Source organism: Nelumbo nucifera, chromosome 3, assembly GCF_055504915.1.
Source record: "Nelumbo nucifera cultivar China Antique chromosome 3, China Antique-T2T, whole genome shotgun sequence".
NCBI classification, from domain to species: Eukaryota; Viridiplantae; Streptophyta; class Magnoliopsida; order Proteales; family Nelumbonaceae; genus Nelumbo; species Nelumbo nucifera.
This window is the reverse complement of record NC_142651.1, coordinates 12,412,371-12,422,410: the sequence shown is the minus strand read 5'-3', so window position 1 is coordinate 12,422,410 and position 10,040 is coordinate 12,412,371. Positions and strand designations below refer to the sequence as shown.

The following is a 10,040-nucleotide window of genomic DNA, read 5'->3' as shown; positions in this document are numbered from 1 at the left end:
TAATAATACTAATACTACTACCACTAATAATAATAATAATAAATAAATAAATAACTAATCATAATAGGGGAAGACGACAGAGAACAAGTCTCCAAGCTGACGCAACCCAATGTTCACCCATTCCACATACTCTTTTCTTTGTAAATCCTTCTCGAGGAACAAAGAAAAGCTTGTAGGCTAGGCACCTGTGTTCAAATACCAGTCCGAGCATCAAGGTTCTGTTTATTTCTCTTCCTTGATGTCCGTAGCTTATCAAAGGCAATCCCAACAAAGAAAAAGAAGACAAAAAGACCCACCACATTCCTGTTGATTGGAGGAGAGGGAATGGGGTGGATTACTCCTAGCTGAGTCCTGAGTTTATCAACCACAAGATCTTCCTGGAAGCTAGTAAAACTCGACGCCATTTGAATATGCTCTGGAGCAAGTTCTTCATGGTCCAATTCATCTGCAAATCGCTTAGCAACCAAGACTTTTGCATCCTGCCTTGCTGAATTGCAAAACTCAATGCTCAGATTCGGATTTCACCCATCGGTCGAAGGAAGCATACATGCTCTACAAATCCATCTTCTTCGAGAAACCTTACTGGTGACAATTCCAAGAAATAATTTTTTCCCACAACACCCAATTAACTGGGAATTCCTTACATTTTCACCTCCACTCCTAACCCCAATTCTATCAATCTTGCGAGGATAAACAAAAGGCGAAACCCAAACAAGACGTGAGACAACCCAGCTAGCAGAAGCAGATTGCAAGATCATTTAAACCGTTGAAACTCAGAGACCCAAATCCAAAAGGGGCTTTACAATTCATACAAAGTAAACAGGTAAACATGAATCCAAAGCTAGATTGATTGGCCTTCATTGGGAGAGGAACTTACAATGAGGGGCCAAGATTTGACGACTAGAAGAAAAGAAAGAAGAAAGGTTTCCAATGGCAGAGTTGGTCAACAGGGAGGTGAGGTAGATGAAGGGACAGAGCAAGGAAGAGAGGGGCAGAAGGAAGATGACGAAGTTGAAGCCGCGAAGCGTCAGATTGGGGAGTGGGGACTAGTCAGGGAAGACGATAATGAACAGTGATTTTTGGGCATGGGGGTATTTTAGGCATTATAGAAATTTATCAGTGACTGATTCGTCCTATTTTTTTGGAGAAGTACTTTTTCAAGAAATACTTAAAAAAAAAGCCAATTTAAAGTCACTTTTTCAAAGAAGTACTCCACTCTTTTACCAAACACCCATAAGTACTTAAGAACCACTTGATGTGCGGTCTCATGTCTTAGTTCTTTTAAGTGTTCTCAAACAGGGCCTTCGACTCTTGGCCTTGGAGGACACCATTAGGCATCACTCATTAGCATTGGGAGATAACACAATCCAAGGGCCAAGGAGTCTGGCTTTCTAATAGAACATAGTAATAGCTCTTTGTTCTACACCCCGTGTTCTTTGTTCAAGGGGAACTCGTTTTCTGATTTGTTATTCTCTTTTGCTTTATGTTGCTGACCTCCTTTCTCCGGCATAGGCGGGTCCTTTTGCTTCTCAAGAACTCGAATCAGGTTGAGTAGGCATGCCTCTGCATTTTCTGAGCTGGGTAATGTGTTACGAGCCTTAATGATCCAGCGGGATGAAAAGCTTACTACCCTTACTACTGCTGACGTGTACGGGTCTGGCATGGGTATTTACGTAAAAGCCACGGGCACTACTAGAGACCGTTAGAATTGATGAGAGAATGGAGAATCATTGCCGTTATGATCACTAATTGTAATCATTGCAAATCATTTCCTTGTAACGGCCATGAGCCTATATAAGTAAGGTAAACCAATAAGGAATGTATTCGACATTTTAACCAAATTCTTCTTCTTCAGTGATCTTGTGATCCTGAGCCCTCTTTGAGCGGCGCTCCGGCGTTATTGCTCGAGGGAGTTGCATATCCGTTTCCAAAGGGTGCGCAACATAATGTTGGTCTCGCTCATCAGTTGCCGAATGTTCTCGAACGGATTATGTGACTCTACATCCAAATAATTCTTGGCCAGCTCTTTGAATCCCTCAAAGCTGCAGTACGACATCTCGATGTGCATGTTCATCCTACCCCTCCGAATCAGAGCAGGGTCCAGTTTCTCCACATGATTGGTGGTGAAGATGATTAGTCGCTCCTCTCCGCAGGCAGACCAGAGACCATCGATAAAATTGAGGAGTCCCAAAAGAGTAACATGGCTGCTATTGATACTCTCTTCCTTGCGCATGGGACAGCAATTCTTCTTTCCCTCTTTGTCGTCATTGTCTGCTGACTTCCTCGCCTCCTTTCTTTGGCCAGTGAGATCGAGGGAGCAATCGATGTCCTCCATCGCGATGATAGATGTGCTAGTCGTCTCGATCAATAGCTTCCGCAACTCCCTGTTATCCTTAACTGTTTTGAGCTCGAAGTCGTAAATATCATAATTCAAGAGATTGGCCATCGACAATCTTTACGTAGTAGTCCTTGCTCTTGCTGAAACTGAGGAGGTCATCCACGTGACTCCACTTCGTCTCCCTGTAGCTCGGCCGGTCATAGCCAGAGACATTGGTGTGGAGCTTCCTTTTCCGATTATTCACCCTGATCGCCTTCCCCTCCTTCACCACATGCGCCAAGTAAGAGCCGGTGATGAGTTCCCGATCACGCTTGTGGAATGTCATCCTGTAGTATCTTCTCTCGGGCTCTGCCGGATCGTAAGACATGGACCATCTCGGCGCCGAATCAATCGTGAACAAAACCCATCTAACATTGGCGCCATGGAACTCATCCGTCACCCTCTCATCTCAAGGTCGTCCATGCTGAGCGCGAGGCTGGTGCTGTCTTTAGTCCTTACCCATCTCGGCCTTGAGCCGCTTTGCGCTCTTAGACGCGTTGGCACTCAGGTAGGCCTCGACGGCAGCATAGACTTGGCTACGCTCAAGGCGATTTTTGGTGAACTCGTGGATTGAGATATGGAGGTAAGGACGGCAGAAACCCATCCATCTGTCTGTGGGTATCCTTCTCTCGGTGTAGCTTTGGAGCTCATATGGATACGGGCAGTACCGGCGAAACATAGCCCACATCTACATGAGCCCCGTTAGCCCACTTGCTATTTTTGACCATATCTCCCCCAACCCCATCATCATGACCATAGACATCGTGGGCATCATCGTATGTATTGTTCTCTTTTCTTTGATTCTATTATTTCTTCTTCCCTAAGATATGGAGGTTTGAGTTCTCTGTTTCAGTCTTTCAGACACGGGAAATAAGCAGAGAAGCAGTGAATGAATGGCAGTGGGAATAGAGACAAAGAGAAGGGAGAACCTCAGCAATTACATATTGTCTGTGTGCTCAGTACTGGCCCGCAATTCTACAATTTAAGAAATCAACTAAGCATTAGTTTATTAAAAATGTTCCATCAACATAAAAACCGCCCCATGATTAACTACCACTCATAATTTTTCTAGGGCTGCAATTTGCAAATGGGTTGGGTTTAATCTGATTTGAACTCGAAGGTGGCTCGTTTAATTTATTTAAACTTCTTTAGAATTAGTATTTGATGTAACCGTTTGGGACAGGCCGCGCCAGGTTGCACGCAGGTGGACCAGGCCGCGCAGGTCGCGCGCGGGCCGTGCCAGGCCACGTGCAGGCCGCTCGTAGGCCGTGTGCAGGTCGCGCCAGGCCAGTCAGACCGGTGCCCGGGGGAACACCAACTTGATAAGTTATTGCCTGGGTATTTGCCTAATTGTCACGAGGTGCCACGTGTCGCAATTTCACTGGAGGGCCAAATCTGCCCTCATCAATATTAATTTGAATTTGAGATTCAGATAAAGCATATTTTGTCTTTTTAAATAATACAGATTTATACTATTTTCAGACAAATTTATTAAGGTTTGAGTCGAATCGGATATCTGGATACGAGTGAATCAAATTCTAATTGGCTAATATGTCGGTGGAATATTTCCTGGATTCTTATTGGACCGGATTCAGATACATACCTCTATGTCTATCCAAATTGGATCCTCTAATCAGCCATAAGTTTTTCAACCCTGATACTATTCATACCCACGACATTGATTGTGAGCCCATATCTATCCAACACCATCCTCATAACTTTAATATATCAAACGGTTGAGAGCTTTTTCTTTTCCTTAAAAGACTTTGTTCCTAGCAACCCTGTTTCAGGGCGTCAAGGGGATTGTGTGTTGCTGTTTGGTATGGTCTGGTCCCTAATCTTCTTTTTCAGCTATCTCAAATTTTAGTTCACAAGTGTCTTTTTTCATTTTGAAAGAAATTTTTGATGTTACTTTAGATTTGGATCTCTCTCTCTCTCTCAACCTCAGGTTCATCCTTCTTTTTCATATTTTAATGATTATCATTTGTGGCACATGTTATGCATTCTATCTATTAATGCTTTTGATTTCTTACTAGTTAAATTGAACAGAACAGAATTGCCGAACAGAACTCATGGAGCCAATCCGATATTATTAGGGAATAACTTACATATGATGAGGATGACGACGACGACGACTAATTTTGTCAAAAAGTGGTAAAGCGAAACAGAGAAAAGCCAAAATCAGTTTGTCTAGTCTCGATTTTCCCATCTCCATGACGACAATGGAGAATGATTTGAAGGGTAAAGACAGACTTGCAGGGAAGCTTTTCAAAAGGAAAAGTACATACAAGAAGATGAACTCCAGACTCCAGAGGATTACATTACATTATATATGCAGAAAGGAGAAAACCAGAAAAAAGAAACAAAGCTACCCATTTCTTTTCCTTGGTCTCTTTCTCTTTCTCTTTTCTCTGCCGGCGGCGAAGATTCTCTAATCCTGCTTTTTTTCGTTGGTCTCTCTCTTTCTCTTTTCTCTGCCGGCCGCGGAGATTCTCTAATCCTGCTTTTTTTCGTTGGTCTCTTTCTCTTTCTCTTTCTCTTGAACTACAATTCCATTTTCTTCCTTGATTGACGACTCTTCTTTCTCTTTAGCCGATGCCTCGTCTTTCTCTTTAGCCGATGCCTCGTCTTTCTTTTTGGCCTCTTCTTCTTCTTCTTCCGCCTTCAACCTGGCTTCTTCCTTGGCAGTCTCCAGAGCATTGATCAGATTCTCCAAGCAAGTAGTGTCAGCATCTACACCGATAGTCTTAGGCATCAAACACTCGGCGACATCGGCGGGGGTCATATTGGTCTCCTCCAACAACCTGCCAATCGTGCCGAACAGTCTGTGGGAGTCCAGGTTCAAATAATTCTTGGCCAGAATCTTGAATGCTTCATACGAACAATAAGATAACTGGATGTGCTTGTCCATCCGACCTTTCCTTATGAGAGCCGGATCCAGCTTCTCCACATGGTTGGTGGTAAAGACGATGAGCCTCTCGCCACCGCAGGCAGACCACAGTCCGTCGATGAAATTCAGAAGCCCAGAGAGAGTAACTTTGCTGTCTTTTTCCCTGGCCTCTTCTTTGAGAGGCTTCGGAAGCCGGTCCTTCTCGTCGTCGTCTCCCTCCTCCTTTTTCTTCTTCCTCTGTCCCGTCAGGTCGAGCGAGCAATCGATGTCTTCGATCACAATGATGGACTTGCTGCTGGTCTCGATCAACAGCTTCCTCAGCTCCGTATTGTTCTTGACGGCCGTCAGCTCGACGTCGTAAACATCGTAATCCAAGAGATTGGCCATGGCGGCGATCATGGTGGACTTGCCGGTCCCAGGAGGGCCGTAGAGTAGATATCCCCGCTTCCATGCCTTGCCAATCTTCTTGTAATAATCCTTGCCTTTGCTGAAAGTGAGGAGGTCGTCGATGATATCTTGCTTCTTGACGGGGTCCATCGCCAGCGTGTCGAAGGTCGCCGGATGCTCGAACACCACATGATTCCAAACCGTACTCTTGTAGCCGTACCAATTGGAGCTAGGGTTGTTGGTGAAAAGCTTGCGCTGGCGGTTTTGCAGGCGGACGGCCTTGCCGTGGTCCAAGACATGATTGAGGTAGGAGCGGGTGATGAGGTCGCGGTGGCGCCGATGGAAGGTGAGCTTGTAGAAGCGCCTCTCGGAAGCGGAAGGGGCATAATAGAAGGGGAAGGACTGAGTGGGGGTGGATCTGTTGTTGGAAGACCACCAAAGCTTAACCCCGTTGAACTCGTCGGTGACCTCCTCGTTATCGTCCATGCTGAGTACGAAATTCTTAGAGTTCTTGTCGATGTCGGCTTTGAGGCGCTTAGCACTCATGGTGGAATTGAAGGTGAGGTAGGACTCGATGGCGGAGTAGACGTCGTTGCGCTTGAAGCGATCGCCGCTGTATTCGTCGAAAGAAATAGTAAGGTAAGGGTAGACGAAGGCCACCAATTTGTTGGTGTAAAAGCCGATGAAACCGGTAAGCTGCCGAGGAAAGTATTGCTGAAACATGGCATACATGAACATTATGCCTGCTATGCCGGACCCTAATTGTGCCCACATATCCCCGCTCACCATCATCCTTCCTTGCCTTTGATGGGCCGCCGGCGCAGGGATGTGCTCCATCGTGGAAGATGTGGAACTGCTTGGTTTGGGTTGGGGTCTGGGGAGGGGTTTATATGGAGAGCAGAGAGAAGAGAGAGAGGGAGAGAGCCTATGTGGCGTGCGTATGAAGTGCAAGTGGGTCAATGAGTATTATTTGATTCTTAATGAACAAGGATTGAAAGAAAAGGTAAAACAAAAAGCGGAAAAAAAGTGAATAAGTATTATTATAAAATGATCATTGATCAATGATGGATGGGGGTGTTTATACTTTATTAAATTAAATTAGAAATTTCGTTTTCTTTTCTGAGCCGCTCGAGAGTCAACAGAAGAAGAAAAGAGATGTGCCTTTCACCTTCTAATTCATCACATTGGTGGAGGACGGGACGGAGCTCCCCGGCCCCTAGTCGTAAGAGGTAGGGCTGCAAGTCGGGTCGGGTTGAGGCCAATTCTAGTTAAGTTTTAAACCTCCAACTCTAATCCTAACCTTAATTCAATCTTAATTTTAATTTTAATTAAATTCCTCCAACCCTAACCCAATATGAAGCCAGTTTTAGGTTGGGCCTAATCCAACCTTCTTCCCATTCCTTAAAACTTCATATAATTTATTGATTTTAGATCTCAATTCAATTTTTACTACATATATTAATCTTATGTTTTATTGGTATTTGTTTGTTGATGTTTTTTGTTTTTAATTCTTTTGGCTCAGTTTGGAAGGAGTACAAATGTAAATATGTAGAGTGCAAAACCTTGCTTTTTGCATTATTTTGTATATATTTGTGCTGTACATATTTGTATTTGTACTCCTTCCAAACTGAGCCTTTGGTACAAAATTCAATAAAACAAGTGTTAAAAATGATTATAGTTTATTATGAGTTATGATTTACGTACATCTTTTATGAGTGGCAAACAAGAGAGGAAATGAAGAATAAAATTTTCAAAAAACATAAAATAATGTTATTAAGGTTTTAATCTTTCTGATTAGGATTAAGTGAAGTGATTATCTTAAAAGAAATACATGATACTATGTGGTGGGGGCTATACAAATATCATGCATCTAAACAAATCAATGTATGTTATATATTACATATAACATATATTTATATATGACATGCATTATAGAGTGGGGTTGGGGTTGAATTGAGTTGCCTAAGAGATCAATCCTAACTTAACCCGAAGTAAAGTTGGGCTCATGAATTTCAACCCTAACCCTAACTCTAACTCTAACCCGAGCATCAATCCAACCCAACATAACCCAACTTTTTCGAATTAGGTCAGGGTTGGGTTCAAGCCAACCCGGCCCAAGTTACAGCCTTAATAAGAAGAGTTCATGAGGTGAGCCGTGTCTCCGACTGTCATCGACTGTTTTATAAAACAATTCATTTATGTGAATAAGGCAGCTCTAATAAGTCCACCAGGACAGGACTCAGGAGTAGTCGTCGTGTTGTGTGGGTGTGGGTGTTGTGAGGAGTAGATCGTAGATCCAGACTCTAACATGGGAGACATCTTGAATGTAGAGGACATAGAAGCATGTGTTGTGTAAAGGATAAATATTTTTAGTTAACCTGTCATTGTGGTTTTTTGTTCTACTTCTAGTTGACTCCATTTCCAAATGTAAAAGTAATTAAGATGGACACCGAAGAATTTTAGCTGAGAGTTTAAATATAGAGAAAATGCAAATATATTAATGAAAAGCTTTGATGCAAGTATGCAAGTCTCTTGTCATTCGCCTGTTGTTTTTCTTTTTTTCTTGGTTGACTAGTATGCAAATCTCTCTTATCAATTTTCCAGCCAATAACATATATATAGAGAGAGAGAGGTTGCAATCTTTCTTGGACTGTACACTGTAGATGGAAAACAAAATAAAAGAACTTTTCATCAATTCTGGACTTTATTATCCTATTTATTTGGGGAATTGGCATGGGTGTCCCACAGTACATCCCAAATTGTGTATTGGGAACATCTCCCCAGGCCAAAGCACGTTGAGATGTACATATATGGCGCCTGTGGGGCACCAATCTGAACTCTTATTTGGGAGGCATTGGGGCCTCGACCCAATCTCAAGTCTCAACCATACAAAGGAGGATTGCTTGTGCATCTCTGTCTATAGACAAAGTGTAGAAAAGACATGGGTTATCTCTTCAACTTTTATCTACTTGTCTTTTTAAACATTTGCTTATATATAAAGACGAACTTGGTTAATTCCAGAAAAATCTTTCAAGTAAAAATCAAGACAGCTGTGTTTGGAAATTTACTTCTTTTTTATTGATGCAAATATGAATTCCAATAAAGAATAGGCTTTTTTTTTATCAAAAGCCCACTTGAATGCAAATTTACTTCTTTTTTATTGATGTGCTTTTATATCTTATTATTATTAATGTAAATATGCATTGATCTGTCATTTGTCAATGCATAAATATAGTGTTGTCAAACACGGGCAAAAGTGAATCAGAATGCAAATTTACCCTGAACTAAGATTTATACTTCATTTGCATCGTTTCCAAACGCAGTTGACAGAAAACAAACGCAGTTGACAGAAAACAAAAAAGAGGTGGCAATGGAATCAATATGGACTATGGTGCCACCTTGATTCATTGAAAATTTTTCAACGAGTTTGTGTATGGTTGGGCTTTGTCGACACAGACAAATTAAGGTTTCACTTTCACCCATCAACAAAACTTACATCACAGAAACTCAACTCATTATGCTCTCATCAGCCCTCATAGATAGACATCTCAATGAGTAGGCCTTTGCTACCATTACATGCAAGTCGTCCTTTGACATCTGCAGTTGGGCAGACAGGGGTTTAGAGGGGGATGTCAGATGTGAAGTTTCATCTGGTTCTTGTCATTACATCATGTATTTGGGGCTTGGATGCACCATGTCTGGCCTGAAGAACCAAGGCAGAATAAGATATCACACAATTGCCTGCGTCTGAGACTCTGAGGCAGCTGCGTTTGATACCTAAGACATCTCAAAGGAACTTCTAGGTTTTTCCGTTTTTAACAAACCTTCTATTTCTCTGAGAATCATTCAAAGGAACTTTACACTTCACCCGATCTGAGGAGTGAGGACCATAGTTAATTAGTTGATAACTTGATATCAGATATCGTACCATTCACCTAAACTGGACTTACCAAGCTACAGACCAGGAAACAAATTGTGCTCCACGCCTCCTCTGTTGTTCTCCATTGAAGTGCATAAATCAGATATTCAAAGCTTATAATTGATGGCTGAGCAACCTGTAGACAAAGGGCAAATGTGAATTCCATTTAAATGAAAAATAAATAAATAATTAGGGATCTATGCTTAGAATAATTGATTAGGATCTAGAAAATTATGATGGCAATGCTTACTTGATGAGAACTACGCAAGTAGATAATTTTCTCATATTTCAGCAAGGTTGAGCATTCCCAAACAAACCATCAAACACCAGATTTAACCATTACTGTAATGGAACTAACTACCTTTCATTATTGGTTTCACCAGCATCACTTGCTTATAACTATTCTTGATTCCATTCTCAATCCATATATTCTCCAGGAATTGACCCACTTTAAACTAGCTCAACAA

The 10,040-nt window shown here is 42.1% G+C and overlaps 2 pseudogenes across 1 annotated transcript; both read right to left on the bottom strand.

Annotated features, from left to right (window-relative positions):
* Positions 1-138: 138 nt before the first annotated feature.
* LOC104596406 (AAA-ATPase ASD, mitochondrial pseudogene) lies at positions 139-4,291 on the bottom strand (annotated as a pseudogene).
* Positions 4,292-4,433: 142 nt separating this feature from the next.
* Positions 4,434-6,809, bottom strand: LOC104596399 (AAA-ATPase ASD, mitochondrial pseudogene; annotated as a pseudogene). The gene has a single exon (XR_016083665.1). The product of XR_016083665.1 is annotated as an AAA-ATPase ASD, mitochondrial pseudogene (transcript).
* Between the last annotated feature and the right edge of the window lie 3,231 nt (positions 6,810-10,040).